Source organism: Halichoerus grypus, chromosome 8, assembly GCF_964656455.1.
Source record: "Halichoerus grypus chromosome 8, mHalGry1.hap1.1, whole genome shotgun sequence".
Taxonomy (NCBI): domain Eukaryota; kingdom Metazoa; phylum Chordata; class Mammalia; order Carnivora; family Phocidae; genus Halichoerus; species Halichoerus grypus.
The window spans coordinates 120961603-120976815 of record NC_135719.1 but is presented as its reverse complement, the minus strand read 5'-3'; the positions used below and the strand labels follow the sequence as shown (position 1 = coordinate 120976815).

Sequence of the window (15213 nt, the reverse complement as noted above, 5' to 3'; positions counted from 1 at the left end):
TCTCCAACATCTCTTCTAAAACCTAACAGCAGGATGACTGCAGCATGGACCTAAATGCACAGGACAGCTCTAAGTCCCGGCTCCACCAACCAACAGTGGACTGACCTCAGGCAAGTAAATTATTCTTCCTGGTCCTCAGGGGGTGGGCCTGGATGATCCCCAAATGCCCTTTCAGTTCTAAAGAATCTGGAATGTCTTCTAGGGAATAGGAGGGGCCCAGAAATATTTCCTCTGAAAACATAAGTCAACAAAAGTTCTAACTGGAAGGAAGAAATGTTAAATCCATCCTCTTTGTTCTGCATGAGCAGTCCTCTCCCCCTTCATCTCCCAAGACCCATCTCAGCATCCATCTCCCTCTGCACTGCAGCAAACTCAGGAAACTCCATTTTCCCATTTAGAGCTTAATCAATCCATCAGCACATTTGTATAGGCCATCCATACACAGTGTTCCTAAAGTGCTTTCCAAAAATAACAAACTTCTAACAAAAAAACCCCAGCCTCTGTCCGTGTGTGCGCGCACACGCGCACGCATGCACACAGATCACTGCAGAGCTGTAGGGGCCCAGAAAGAAAAGACTCAAGAGAGGACAGAAGAACAAAACAACACAGACTCAAGACAGGACAGAAAAAAGGAGAATGAAGGCAGAGTGGCTGTGAGCAGGAACTTGGCTCAGGCTGTAAATTTCCAACCCTGAAGGCAGGAAACCACTTCTTCTCTAGTCCCAGCTTCACCAATGACTGATGGGCTGAACTAGGACAAATCACACCGCCTCCCTATGCCTCTGTTTCCTCATCAGTAAAATGAAACAGTTCAACTAAGGCTTCTCAGGGAGGCTGGGATCGTGGAAAGATTCTAGCAGACTGGGCCAAAATCTCTGCTCTCCTTGGATAGTATTAGGTAGTCCAGAGCAAATTATTTTCAGTTCCCATCTATAAACTGGATACCCACACTTCATTGGGTTGTTGTGAGGCAGAAATGAGATAAACGTGAAGGATGCAGGATGGCGTATGGGACAGTGGGCACTCAAATTAACGTTGGCTAAGGCCCCTTCCTGCTCTAAAAGGCTATAATTGAGCACCCACCGGATTCCCAAAGGGCACTGTTTCAGCTGGGCTAGAAACATATGCCCTGAAACTAGGCTCAAAACACAGTCAGTGAACCTCCAAGGTTCTCCCCCATGACGTTCTAAAAATATATTTTTAAAGGAACTTAGCATTCCCTCCCCCCAAATTAAATAATTATGTATGTGACTATACTAAGGCAATACTTGTATCCAGGGGGACCTAGGAGGTTTTCCAGTCTGAACATGTTGTAGGGAAGGATGAGGCACAGAGCTTACATGTTTGTTACATATATGTGTATACACACACACACACACACTCATTACCTCATTAAATAGGTGCCATTACCCCCATTTCACAGATAAATCAAATCCAAGGGGCCGAAATCTATTCTCCTCCTGTTTTCCTACTGCAAAGGGCTTCCTGATCTTATGTTTTCCAAATACAAGGTCAAGTTTAGTTGCATCTCTTCTGAGAAAACTCATCAATTCAGCCCACAACCATGGAAGGCCCTTCTGAATCCAAAGCATTACTGCCTGGACCATGAATGTGACAACCAATCATATCCCTCCCTAGGGCCTGCTCACGGTTACTTAACTGTTGTATGCTGCATTTACTGCATGTAGTAAATTCCTGCAGAGACCACCAACTCTGCCTCGTTCTACACCCCAAAGTGCTCGACATTTACTTGTTCACTGAAGGGGAAAAGAGATAAACCCAAAAGACATAATTTGTGTAGGAAATACAAGAAAGCAAAGTCACAGCAGACATAAAACAGGAGAGGAAAGGGGCATGAATCCTGAAGTTTGGGCCAGGTAGCAAAACACGTGCCTGGCAGAAGGGGCTATAATTGGCTCCTAGACCCCAGAAATATATCTATGTGTCATCACACCCCTCTGCTTGGTTCCCATCAGAGTTGAGTGGAGCAGGCTTCAATACCCACTGGGCAAATAAAGTCTGGGAAGCTGATTTGCTAAATCTGACTTCTTAGGGCTCTGTGTTTGCTGTGACTATACTGCAATTCAGCAAATATTTACTGGCTGTCTTCAGCGCAAGGCTTGGGTGATCACAGAGATGAAGTGTGGCGCACACATGAATTCCTTACTCTCAAGGAATTCACAGTCTACGTGCAAGGAATTCTATGTTTATATAACACCATGAACGTGTTAGGAGGGTCCAATAAAAGGGTTGTTTGTTTGTTTGTTTGTTTGAAGTGCTATGAGAATGCAGAGGAGATAGGAACAAAGACTGCTGAGTAGGACTAGGGAGAGGTGAAAGAGAAAGGTTGAACTGGACCTTGAAAATCATGCACATACCTAGTGAGCTCTCAGGACAGATTTGCATGCATAGTGCTAATTACAAAGAAAGAAAAAGAAATGTAGAAAAGCAATTCACCAAAAGGATGGCAGAGAGAAAGAGACCAAAAAAAAAGGTGGTAATTTTGTCTGCCAGACCCCGCTGAATGCTGTGTCTGGTAATGAGAAATAAATATCTATCTATATACCTTCAATCAAGATGTTTAGGTGCTAGGTTTTGGTTTCCAAAATACTCATAGCTGTGCAGGAAACACCTCCTCCAGGTCAAAAATAGCAAACCCAAGAGAACTGGCTAATGCACTTATGTTTACTTTTTACCATCTCTGTGGAGGCTTCCCAAAGGCCCCCAAATGGGATGGTATAAACAGGTCTGTGTCACTTCCTGGTTCTCAGGCCTTCTGCTACATTCCCAGTCAGTCTGGGAAGGCTGCCTATTTAAAAATAAACTTTAAAAAACTCACCCAAACCCCAACTCTAAACCACCCTTTCCTCTACTTCATTCAATTTCACTAAAATTAAAAGGGATTGAGCAAGAAATGAGACACAAATGACCACAAAGAATGAATTCTCAGCTCAAAACAAAAATATATGCTGAGTTTGGGGTCAGGAGATCTGGATTCTACTCATGTTCTGCCTCTAACTGGAAAACCTGACCTTGAGCAAGCAAGATAATTCATCTTTCTGCACAATAGCTGCTTCAGCATACCTAACTCCAATGCAGTTATCCAATCGTTCTGGACCTCAGTTTCCTTATCTATAAAATAGCACCAATAATAGCTATCTCATGGGTAAGTATTATACTGGGAAACACATACAAAGCACTTAACATAACACCTGGCATTTAATGAGTCATCGAACATGGTAGGTATTCGAATTATTACCACCTATCATTATTATTATCATTATTTTCTGAATATGTAAGGGTTGAGCTAGATGACCACTCCCTTTAGAGTTTCTCTGGCTCCAAAATCCTATGATTTTAAGTCACCATCTCCTTTTTTTTTTAAGGGACTAGACAGAAAGGAAGGAAAATAAACTTGGCAAAACATGACAGTTACAAACACCTCCTCAGCATTTATGTCACAAACACTAGGATACGATTAGGAAATCCATCAGTGAATAAAAAGGGGCATATTACCCTCCCCAATGGAAATGTCTTCCCTATTCCTGCATTAAACCCACAGCATGTGGCAAGTTCACCCATGACACACTGCTTCTACTCCCATGAACACCAAGGACAAGGCCCTCTGGGCCAGAACATTCTGACTTCACCCACCTCTTTTTTAACTGTCAGCAGCTCCTTAGAGCAGCCCTAAAAGATAGCACAGTGGCCAATCCAATCCATTCATTTCCTTTTTTTTTTTTTTTAAGATTTTATTTATTTGACAGAGAGAGAGAGTGCGAGCACAAGCAGGGGGAACAGCACGCAGAGGGAAAAGCAGGCTCCCCGCTGAGCAAGGAGCCCTACGCGGAACTCGATCCCAGGACCCTGGGATCATGACCTGTGCCAAAGGCAGATGCCCAACCAACTGAGCCACCCAGGTGCCCCTAATCCATTCATTTCTAATAATGACTAATCCCTCTACCAAGTGTTCCTGTTTTAAATAAAAAACTGGCCTCCCTTTAATATAATATGAATGTGGCCAAAAGCAAATGCCCTTCCTAAAAGTCACAGTAAAACCCTAGGTATTCAATTTTATCAAAACCAAAGTGCTAGCTAAACCATAATTAAATTCAGATGAAATTAATAAACTTTTCCTCTTATTTATTCATTTGATGTCCATGATGTGCCAAATGCTGTAGAAGATGCCAAAAACTAATAGGATGGGATGAGTGAAAACAATAGAGGGTGGCGCCGAGGTTTCTGGCCTAAGTGACAGGGTAAATGGTGAAAGCTACCAAAGGAGAGAAAGAACACAGGTGGACAAGCAGATTTTAGTGAAGAATGTAATAAACTGAGTTCAGGTTATTCTTGGACATGTTGAATTGTAGTTACTTCAAGGATATTCAGGTAGAAAGGTCTAGCAGGCAAATTAGAAATGAGTATGGTGCTCGCTTTGGCAGCACATATATTAAAACTGGAACAATCCAGAGAAGATTAGCATGGCCCCTGCATAAGAAATGAGTATGAAATTCTGCAGAGCACTTTGAGCTTGGAGTTAGCAGCCTATAAGTGATGGCTTTTCGAAATCATGCAGAATAGATGGACTCACCTAAGAGAGTTAGAGTGAGAAGAGAAGAAAGTCACGGACAGAATCCTGGGAAGAGCAATAACTTTTTAAAGGAGCATGTCAAGGAAGGAGAGCCCATGAAAGACACTCCAAAAAGTACGAGGAAACCAGGCCCTGTGCATTATAAATGTTAAGGGAGGGACAGAGACAGTGAAGGAGGATGTAGGGGGAGTTGGCAGTGAAGGTCCAGTAAGATGAAGACTGCTCTGGTCACGGGACCATTAATGACGTCATCAAGAGCAGTTTCATTTGAGTGGTGAGGGTAGATCATATTGATCTTAACATGAATTCAAAGTGAGAAAGTAGACACAATAAAGGCAAAACTATTGGGGGCAGGGGGTTGGAAAAGAAGGGAGAAGAAAGACTGGAGGGTGGCTAGAAGGAAATCGTATCTTACAAGCTGTGCCTACTCAGTTAACCCAAGGATTTTAGTTAAGATTCCTGAACTGCCCAGATAGCTTGGAGAGTCACTCTGAACTGACACTCCCACACATGCTGTGGTTGGCCAAACTAGGGAGAAGCTGGGGAGGAATATCAAAAGAGCTACCTGCTTCCTTCGTGTTCAACAGCAACAAAAAAGCCTCTCCATCCCATCACCCCTACCCCAAAATTGCTACATCTGTAAGATTCATGAGTGGAAAGAAACAGTCAACCTAGCAGCAGGGCCAGAAATGACCTTTCCTCGTGTCTCTCAGGCCTTAAAATTCTCCATGAATATGGTCCCACTTCCTGCCATTTTCCTCCTTTCTACTCAAATGTCTACCTATTTTCCTCTGAGGTTCTGGTTCAGGCTCAGGATTCTAGGAGCATGTTCTTTACCTCCATCTCCTGAAGCTTAATAGCAGCAGCCCCAATCAGGTATGCACTTAAGCCAAACAAGACACTGTCTTCTGGTTCCAAGTGTTCTCCTCCATCTTGCGTAAATTCCAAGAAGCCTCTGAATCTATAACCAAACCATGACTCTTCCTGTCCTCTCCCTCACAAATTACCCAAACTTCCTGTAAGCTGTCAAGATTGTACTATGAGGCCCCAAGCAAAAACAAGAAACAGGAACTTGCCTATTGTTCCTTCCCACGCCTCTGCCTCCACTTATACTCTCCACCAAGGCCTACAAGCTCCAGTTCTAGCTCCAATCATATTTGGTTCTCCAGATGTGGGGCTCTAAATCAGGACCTGAGAAGAAAGGAATCTAATTCACAACAGATATTCCCTTAAATCTCCAAACACACACTCTAAAAGTTACCTCAAATTAGTCAAAGTTCAGGCAGAGGTACCAAACAAAGAACTTCATAAAGTCCAGGTTACACCCTGGAAGATGGTAAGAGGGATTATGATAAACACAGCAGATGAGAAAGAAACATCATTAATTAATGAGGGAATCTGGTATTTCCCTCCAGACAAGGCATCTGGACCCATTCCTCACAAATATCTTTAAGGAACTTACTGACTTCATTCAACACCTACATCGGGCACCTACATATTCTAGATTCTATGAAAGGTACAAGGATGGAGAAAAGCATATACCCTACAAGAGATTACAGTCTACTGGGGGAGATAAGACACATATAGAAATAACTACAATATGAGGTAGAAAGTGAAAACACATGGCTGATATATAGCCAAAATGCTGAAGACAAAACATGGAAGTAAGCTGGATCCCAGAAGAGAGAAATGAAACTGTTACTTACAGGATCATTCAATGTGGGTTTTAAAGTTACACAAAAGGAACCTCAAATCCTGATTCTGCCTCTCACTTCTTACAAGTCCCAGGTGTACTGTTTTAACTGCTGTGAGCCTCTGTTTTGTCACATATACCATGGGGGTAACAATACCTGTTTCGCAGAATTTCAGAATCCATGACTTACACATTTTTGAAGAGTTTATTATAGTATCCGGCACAGAGGCAGACTAGGTAAGGTGGAAGGGCCACTGCACAAAGTGAGTTAACGCTCCTCCCCTCCCCACATACGGCTATCTGGACCTAACTCATGCACAGGCAGCTGGGCCCCTGCTCTTTGTTCATCCACTGTGCCTATTAGTTCAGTTAGCTGCCCAGGTTAAATGGGAACGTGGTCAGGAGGTACAAGGAGGAGACTCAAAGTGTGTGTATATGTGCATGTTCATGTCAGGATAACACCTAGAAGCACACACCCAGCCTTCTGGTAAGAAAGTGCAGCATTAAAATACAGGTAAAATTACAGATTGTAGCATGTATAGCATGGTACTGAACCATGCTATTTTTTCGGACACAGGTGTCCAATAAATGTGTGGCAAATTGACATGACCCGAATCTGGTTGAATTCTCAAAATCTGTCTCAATGGATCCATTTTTCAACAAGTGAACACAGGAGGAAAAAGACATCCAAGGTTAAAAATTGGTCTGAGGTGACAATCTGAGGGACTTCTACCTCCAGTCATGATGGAATAACAGGGACTAGATTTATTTTCTCTCCTTAAACAACTAGAAAGTCAGATATAACATATGAAATAATAGTTTTCAGACATTCAACGATAGGCAGCACATGGCAGTGATCCTTGAGTAAAGGGAAGGCAATGCAGTGAACCCTACTAGTGCCCTACCTCCAGGATTCAGAGTAGAGAGGAGAAATCTGAAAGAATTCAACAATCTCACTGAGTCAGAGACAGAGTTGGGAATTTGGGGAGACGAACATGGCTAGAATTTACAGGGCAAAATAACTGAAAAGAAGCCACAAAGAGAAAAAGCCCCAGAGATCTGTAGAGAGATCCCCTTGAGCCTTTGGCTGAGTACTCATCTGTGCATATGTGTGAGGAAATTAGCAATGCTAGGGAAAGAATGAACGGAAAGAAGTAGGTGGCAAACCCCCAGAGTTCACACAGAGCCAGAAATATTCATGTTCCATTGGCCAAAGTGGAAAAATCTCCTAATACACAGGGCATCAGATGCAATCTTCAGAAGGATTTGGCCTTAGTAGTGGGACCATCCCAGCCCTAGACTAAAGGCTGTTCTGGACCCACCCTAACAAAGCGAGAAAACAAGCCTTGAAATGAAAGGATCGAACAAATTCCAAGTAACTGAATTGCTTCTGAGAACAAAGCCCAAAAGTATTGAAAGGAATACAAAAAGTTCCAGCACCCAGAAAAACAAAACTCACTATATTTAGGTTCAAATAAAAAAAAAAAAAATTAAGAGGAACGCAAAGAGGCAGAAAACTATGACCATAACTAGAATAATGAAACAATAGAAATAGGCATAAAATTGACCCAATGATAGAATTAGTGGACAAGGATGTTAAAACCTATTATAAATATACTCCATGTGTTCAAGAGATAGAGGAAGGCATGAGCATGATGACAATAGAAATGGAAGAGATAATAAAGACCCAAATTGAACTTCTAGAAGGAAAAATATAAATATCTTAAGGAAAAATATATAGGATAGCATTAACAGATTAGACACTGTAGAAGAAGAAAATCATGAACTCGAAAACAGAGCAAAAACTATCCAAAATGATATACACAGAACATCAGTCAACAGTGGGACACTATCAGGCAGCCTAACATACATACATATATATATATAATATATACACATAACGTGTGTGTGTGTGTGTGTTGGGGTGGGGTAGGTAGACACAAAAACATTTTTCAAGAAATAATGGCAGAAAATCTTCCAAGTTTGATGAAAACTATAAACCCACAGACTCAAGAGCTCATCAAACCCCAAGAAGGACAAAAAGAAAACACAAGGCCCACCATAGTCAAAATGCTGAAAACAAGTGATAGAGACAATGTTAAAAGCAGCCGCAACAAGTAGGGGTAAGGAGAGACATACTGCCTTCAAAAGAGCAAAGGATTATAGCAGGTTTATTATCAGAAACAATGCAACCCAGGAGGCAATGGAGCATCATGCTGAAGTAATGGGAAAAACGACAGTCTGGCACTGGTTAAGGAAAAATTGACAAAACTATGAAGTTCCCATCACTAATGCTTTTTGTGCTCTGAAGTAACATTTTTCATGGAGGCCTGTGTTGAGCATAAGATGGAGGGAGGAAGTGCTTAGCGGCCTTAAAAACATTTCTAAGTACAGTATCCTATGAAGAATGAAAAGAGGTAAAGACCCTTTCTTAGGTTCACACAGAGGGGCACTTAACCATGTTTTATACCTACATATTCAGAACATTAAAGTCTGTAGTTCTTATGTAGACTTATATCAATATTGCTTAACACAATGGTAAAGAGACAAGAAAGGTCCATCAGAGGATTCACCCCATAGCAAAAGAAAATCAAGTTAGAAATAAGAAGTAAGTCTCATTAAGGAACGAGTTAGCCTTACCAGCATCAGGCCTGAGTAGGCGCTGGCCTTCAGGTATACGTATCTGCTGGTTAATGTGCCTGACTGGCCTCTACAGATTCAGATGAAATGTTTTTCCAGAATGAAGAGCGCTGCTTGAGCAGAAGCAGGTAAGAATAAAGATATGAATGAGAGTTACTCAATTCTTAAGCTATGCAATCCAGCCCAGGGCAGCAGAATCTCCTCATTAAGTACCCTGGGCTGGCACCACATTCTTTAGAGTCCAGCCTGCAGCTCTGCATCCTGGAAGGACTATTAAGATGGCAATTTATCTGGGCGCCTGCGTGGCTCAGTCGTTAAGCGTCTGCCTTCGGCTCAGGTCATGATCCCAGGGTCCTGGGATCGAGTCCCACATCGGGCTCCCTGCTCAGCGGGAAGCCTGCTTCTCCCTCTCCCGCTCCCCCTGCTTGTGTTCCTGCTCTCGCTATGTCTCTCTCTGTCAAATAAATAAACAAAATCTTTAAAAAAAAATAAAATAAAATAAAAAAAAAGATGGCAATTTATCTGTCCCATGCATTGGCTGGTCTGGTCTCCCCCACTAAACTGTAAACTAAACTGTAAATGCCCTTTGTAACCCTGAGACCAACATACAGTCAAAACAAACAAACAAACAAACAAACAAACAAACACCATAAAAACCCCAGTGTAGGTGCCCAAGAGGGACCCTCCTTCCAAAAATACTTGTTGCCTGAACTAGAGGTTCTAAACTGGGGGCAATTTTAGCCCCCTCCCATGGTATCTGACAACATCTAGAGGTATTTTTGATTGTTCTAACTTCGGGGGAGGCGATGCTACTGACAGCTAGTGGGTAAAGGCCAGGGAGGCCACTAAACATCCTATGATGTTTCACAAAGAATTCAAGAAAACAAAGAATTCGTAACAAAGAATTATTTGGCCCCAAATGTCAACAGTGCTGCAGGTGAAAACCCTGGCATAAGTGAATGAATGCTGAGTTGTAACAGATGCCAGTAGTTCTACCTTAGTTGTGTATAATAGTGTAAAATTCCCTCACACCGCTAGAAAGCCTCTTGTCCTAACACCTGTCCCCAGAACAATACTTTGATCCTCCCATAGTCCCTAACTCGGGCTCAGAGTCCCTCAGAGGAGCTTGGGAGTTCAGACACCTGGCTTTTAACTACAGCTCTGCCACTAGCTAATTCTGAACATGTCACAAAACTTTTCTGGGCCCATTTCCTCCTCAGTAAAACAGAGGGATTGGAAAAGATAATTTAAGAGTTCCTCCAGTTCTAAAAGTTCTATTTGAAATGCTAGGTTTGGCCTTATCTATTTACAATAAGCCAAAGAGAAAGGGGAAAGATCCAGTCTTAACTGTGAGTATGCACACCCACCATCTGAAGGACAGAGGTTCTTATATTGTGGGAACCAAACTGGGCCAAGGGGAGCTCCAGAGAAGCCAGGAACTCAGGCACGAGCAAGGGCCATGGGAAAGGGCTCTAAACAGTGGCTGAAAGGCCAGCCCAGGCCCTCAGGTTTAAACTATGTAAAGTCCTTTACTAGCCTCCCTCCTGCCCTCTGCAGGTCAATCTTTTTAATCGGTGTTAAGAGGAGGAGGAGGGGTAGGAGGTAGACTTACTATTCAAACTATGGGTCATTGAACAGCAGCACGGGCAATCAGCTGGGAGCTTATTACAAACTTGCTGGAATCTCAGCCTCCATCCCTGATCTCCTGATTCACAATCTGCATTGTAATAAAATTCCGCAGGTGATTCCTATGCTTGTTCAAGTTCGAGAAGTCCTAGCTTAGAGTATGCTGCCCTTCTGTTCTCTGCACTGTCACCTCTTCACTTGGTAAAGATGACTTTAAGACTCTGTCTACATTCCCCCTAATCCCACCTCCTGGTGCAGCTTGTGCACATGTGGACGTACGTACACACACACACCCCCACCCCCAGCTCAAAACCTCCAAACCCAGAGTCATCAAGAGTGACAGGGACAGGTTACTTTCTTTCCACTTGCCTCTTTCCTACGTCCACACAAGGCCAGAAAGAGGCAAGACTTAAAACACAAGCAAAATTAGAGCTTTTGTAGGTGACTCAGCCCACCCCCACTGTTCAAAGATTCCCTGGGAGGAGGGACAGAAAATGGGGGGGTGAACCCAAAGGTACAAACTCTGATGGGAAGAGTCTCATCATTTACATCTGAACAGAGACCAACAGGGGTCCAAGGTTTCATTTCTAAAGTTTGTTTTTTGCTTTTTTTGCTTTTTTCTTTTTGCTGCGGCTGTCTTACATTACATAAAGATTCTTGGGGGCTCGGGCTAAAGGGCAAGGCACACACACAGAGTAAACAAAAACGCAGCAAGGGTTCTCCTAGCACAGTGGTGGGGGGCAGCAGCTGGAACAAAAGCAAGACCTCAATGAAGAGTAGCATAACAGAGCACTGGAACAGAAGACAAAATGTGGGGAGAAAGGGGGCTGGACTCTGCTGAGTAGTCCGCGCAGTGAAGGAGATTAGGTTGCTGCTCACCCCTCACCCTACCCACTGTCACCAGCAGCAGATGGTCCAGCCCCAGGCAGCTGGCAGCAACAGCAATCTGCACGTGCCTGCCTGCCCCACCATCAGGGCCGCAGATGGGGAAGAGCAGGGCAAAGTCCAGATCCATCCCAGGTCAAAGCAACACCGAGAAAGAGCACCCCCAGGGCGGGGTGGCAACATCACTTAATGCTTTGCCACACTGAGATGAACCTAGAAAACAACTCTCAGCATTATCCAAGGTTCTCCTGCACCCACACACAGCTCATCAGAAAGAGGGCTTGGTAAGGTGGGGAAAAGCCAGAACAGCTCCCTGAGAGCACTGGGTGTGCTGGCCCAGGAGGGGTCATTTAATCATTCGGCATTTGCGTGCACATACCACATTCCAGGCACCGCACCGGCCTCCTGGGAGTGCAGTGGTGACAGCACAGGGTCTCTGTCCTCAGGAAGCCAAGGAAACAGACATTAACACAGTGGGATAAGTGCTGAGCACCGAGGGATATGGAAGCACAGAGCAGGGGCACCCCACCAGTACAGGGGCAAACAGTGGTCTAAACTGACACTGACTGTAAGAAGGGGCACTCCAGGGAGAGGAACAGCATGTGCAAAAGCCTGGAGGCAAAAGAGAACTGGGAAGTGCAAGTTTTTCTGCCTTTTTGGCCTCTGGTCACCCTGACCAGGAGCAGACTCATGGGTCTGTGTGGGGATCCTAACACATTACTGTCTAAAGGAACCTGGGGTCTTGGGGTCATCTTGTAAAGTCCAATCTATCCATTTTAGGAGGGGAACTGAGGTCCAGAAAGGGGCCATGACTTGCCCAGGGACATGGCTTGCTGGTGGCTGAAGCAGAACTCAGTTCTCCTACCTCTTCACTTAAGCAGAGTGCCCTCAAATATCCCCCAATCAGAATCCAACCACTGAGCTCCATCAGACCTAGTGCCAGCCCCAGCACTGTTCTCCACTGTGCTCTGTCCATTCGGAGCACCCAAGGCTCGGCTCATGTCCAGGCCTCTGCCGGAGGAGGAAGTTCCACAGCATCAGCCTCCAGGAACTCCAGCGTGGCAGTAGCAACTCATGAAAAAGCAAGAGTGGCTACCTGCCTCTGCTGGAAAAGAGGCAGAAGGCACACACAGCAATAATCAAGGTAGGTTGTAGTTTTTGTGGAGTTTTTGTTTGTTTGTTTTTGAGGGAAGGTTTAGCAAAAATGGGCCCCCCCTTGGAAATGAAGGAGGGCTGTTCAGAAAACTGGAGGGGACAATCAGTCAACACAGAAACAGGAGATGAGTCTGAGTGACTGCCAAACCAGGCAAGCTTAATTAAGACTCTCCTACCCTTTTCCCCAGGAAGCCCACCCCTCATCTGGCTGATCATACTAAACGAGCTGTGGGAAGCAGTCATTTTAGAGAAGCTGAAGGCCTCAGTTGGCCTCGCCTTGGGGGATGGGCCAGCAGCCAGGGGGCCAAGCCACTGGAACTTCAGGGCACAGCTGCCCTTAGTGTCATATCTGCCTTCAACAGCACTTGCTCTATGAAGGTCCCTCAGCCTCCAGCCTGCCACCCACCCACTCTGGATCCGTGTGTGCACCCTGGAAGTACTCATTAGCTTTGCGAGTGTAACCCGCTATAGAATCTGAATAGAAGGCACAGTTACTCAACTGCAAAGCAGAATTCCTCCTCTTCTCATAACAAAACAAAGATGCATGCCAACAACCAGCTAGCTGGTGGAAACTGTGGAAAGAGGCTAAGGGGCACTAGAGTTAAGCCCATTTACTAACCTCATTTAGATGCCTGGCAAACCTCTGCTCCAAGGCCTTAAAGCATCAGTATGATGAAAACATCCTCAAGATCAGAATTCTTTCCTGTCCCAAATGCCCTTGGATACCACCTCTGACCTCATATCCAAGTACAATCCTGGCCTTGAGTGCCAGTGCCAGACTTACTCAGGGGCTGAAAAGCAATGTTTGGTCTAATACAACAAAGGGACCATAATGGGTACCTTGCGTCCTAAATTCCTTCATATCTGCCACAAGGAACCTCTGGGTGGAGAGGGTGTGTGTGTGTGTGTGTGTGTGTGTGTGTGTGAACCTCTGGGTGGAGAGGGGGGGGGTGTGTGTGTGTGTGTGTGTGTGTGTGTGTGCGTGCGCGCACGCTCGCGCGCTGGGGGATAACACTATAGCCAGACTTCCTTTTCTTTCATCCAAACAACAAACCTTAAGAACTTGCCTTCCTGAAAGACAAATGCAGTTCATTTCCAAACATCACTGACAGAACTTCTTGTTTTCTCTCTCTGCTTTTTAAAACAGATGAATGCTCCCCTAGGGAAAAAGCAGCTGTAAATACAGGAGAGGGTAGAAAAAGAATCCTGCTATGAGTTTCAGAGGAACCATTATACCATTGTAAAAAGCATTCTCAAAAGAACAACACACCCAATCCAAACAGAAAACACACTTCATTCAAAGTACTTCTCTCAAGTATAACCTTTGGGCAGATGATTTCTCTATACTCAAGGCTGTTTCTTCCTCTACTCAACACCATGACCTTCACATATAGTAAGTTAGTGATTTTCTTCCCAGGAGACTTGGAAAGAACTAGCTCACAACTCAATGTATCTGCTACTTAGTGCCTATCATCATCATCACCATCATCGCCATTATCATCATCAAAGGGCTAAATTTCATTTCTAAACTGTTATAGAAATTTAAGCAAATATAAGCCATTGTTTTTAGGCAGACTGAGACCACAGTATTTACTAGCTGAGCACAGGATAAGAAGAAGGAATAAATCGGAAACATGCAGCCTGGCTTCTGCACTTATTACTTTCCAAAAAGAACAGCATTTTTCAAAGGCTCAGAATTCTGGGAAATCACCCACTGGCTTATTATACCCCTCCATCCAACAGTAATGAGGCTGCCACCTCGAAACCCATTTGCCAAAAATAAAAGATCTAAAGAGGTGTTTCACAGAAAGTTTGTGAGAAGAAAATTCAAGCTGGTTTTATTTTCATATAAGCTACAATTAAATGGCTTTGCCTTTGCAACCACACTTCCTACCTCGAATTCCAGTAAGTTTAGAAGTGCCCCATAGACTTAAACTGGATTGCAGGGAATTCAGCTGGCTAAAACTGGTCCCAGCCCACAGCCATATTAGTAACTAACCTGTTACACAGTCCTAGGTGGGTCTGAGAAATAGAAGGGGATTGAGGAGAGGGTAGGCACGATGCTTAAAATTCTGCCGAAGTCAGAAAAGGAAGACACTGCTTTTAATTTCATGTAAGATTCTATTGTTAGAAGGGAAAATGCAACATAAGCTATAAGCCCCATCAGTGACAAAGCAAAAAAAGAGAATGCTTGTATTTGCAGAATACATTCATACCCCCAAATTTCTCAATCAATACAAATGCCATTAACACAAATAAATCAAATCCTGAGTCCAACAGGTCTGCTCACTGTTGCCCCAAATTGTCTGTTTTTTTAAGCTATAAGCTTCCCTATTGACCAGGCACCTTTCATCCTCCTTTTGGGAAGATTCACTACACAGGCATCTGGCCTCACAATTCCCCAAGAACCCTGGTAACCTTCTAGTATGAGCACATTTTCCATGTGAACCATGGAAATGAGAATGTAGGAATCTCAGAATGAGACAAACTCTTGGGTGACAAGCCTGACCCTTCCAGGTCTTGGTTTCCAGAGCCCTAGAACTTCTCCTGGATGGTCTTTGGGCCTCCAGTCCCTATTCTGCTCCAGACCCTGCAGAATTCTGCTAGGAACTACACTCTCAAA

General features: G+C 44.0%; 1 protein-coding gene and 1 non-coding gene across 4 annotated transcripts in view; one reads left to right on the top strand and one right to left on the bottom strand.

Moving 5' to 3' along the window:
• The window catches only part of SUSD6 (sushi domain containing 6), an 88941-nt gene that overhangs the window by 54778 nt on the left and 18950 nt on the right, over positions 1-15213 (bottom strand). Inside the window, exon 1 of one of the 3 annotated variants that reach the window (XM_078053846.1) lies at positions 5429-5517. The exons of the other annotated variants lie outside the window; for them this stretch is intronic. The gene's annotated coding sequence lies outside the window, so the exon portion shown is untranslated. Of the gene's footprint in view, positions 1-5428; positions 5518-15213 lie in introns of those variants that run through there. 3 annotated transcript variants of the gene reach the window in all.
• Positions 4427-4533, top strand: LOC118545179 (U6 spliceosomal RNA). Its single transcript, XR_004921980.1, has one exon. It is a non-coding gene; the product is annotated as a U6 spliceosomal RNA (small nuclear RNA).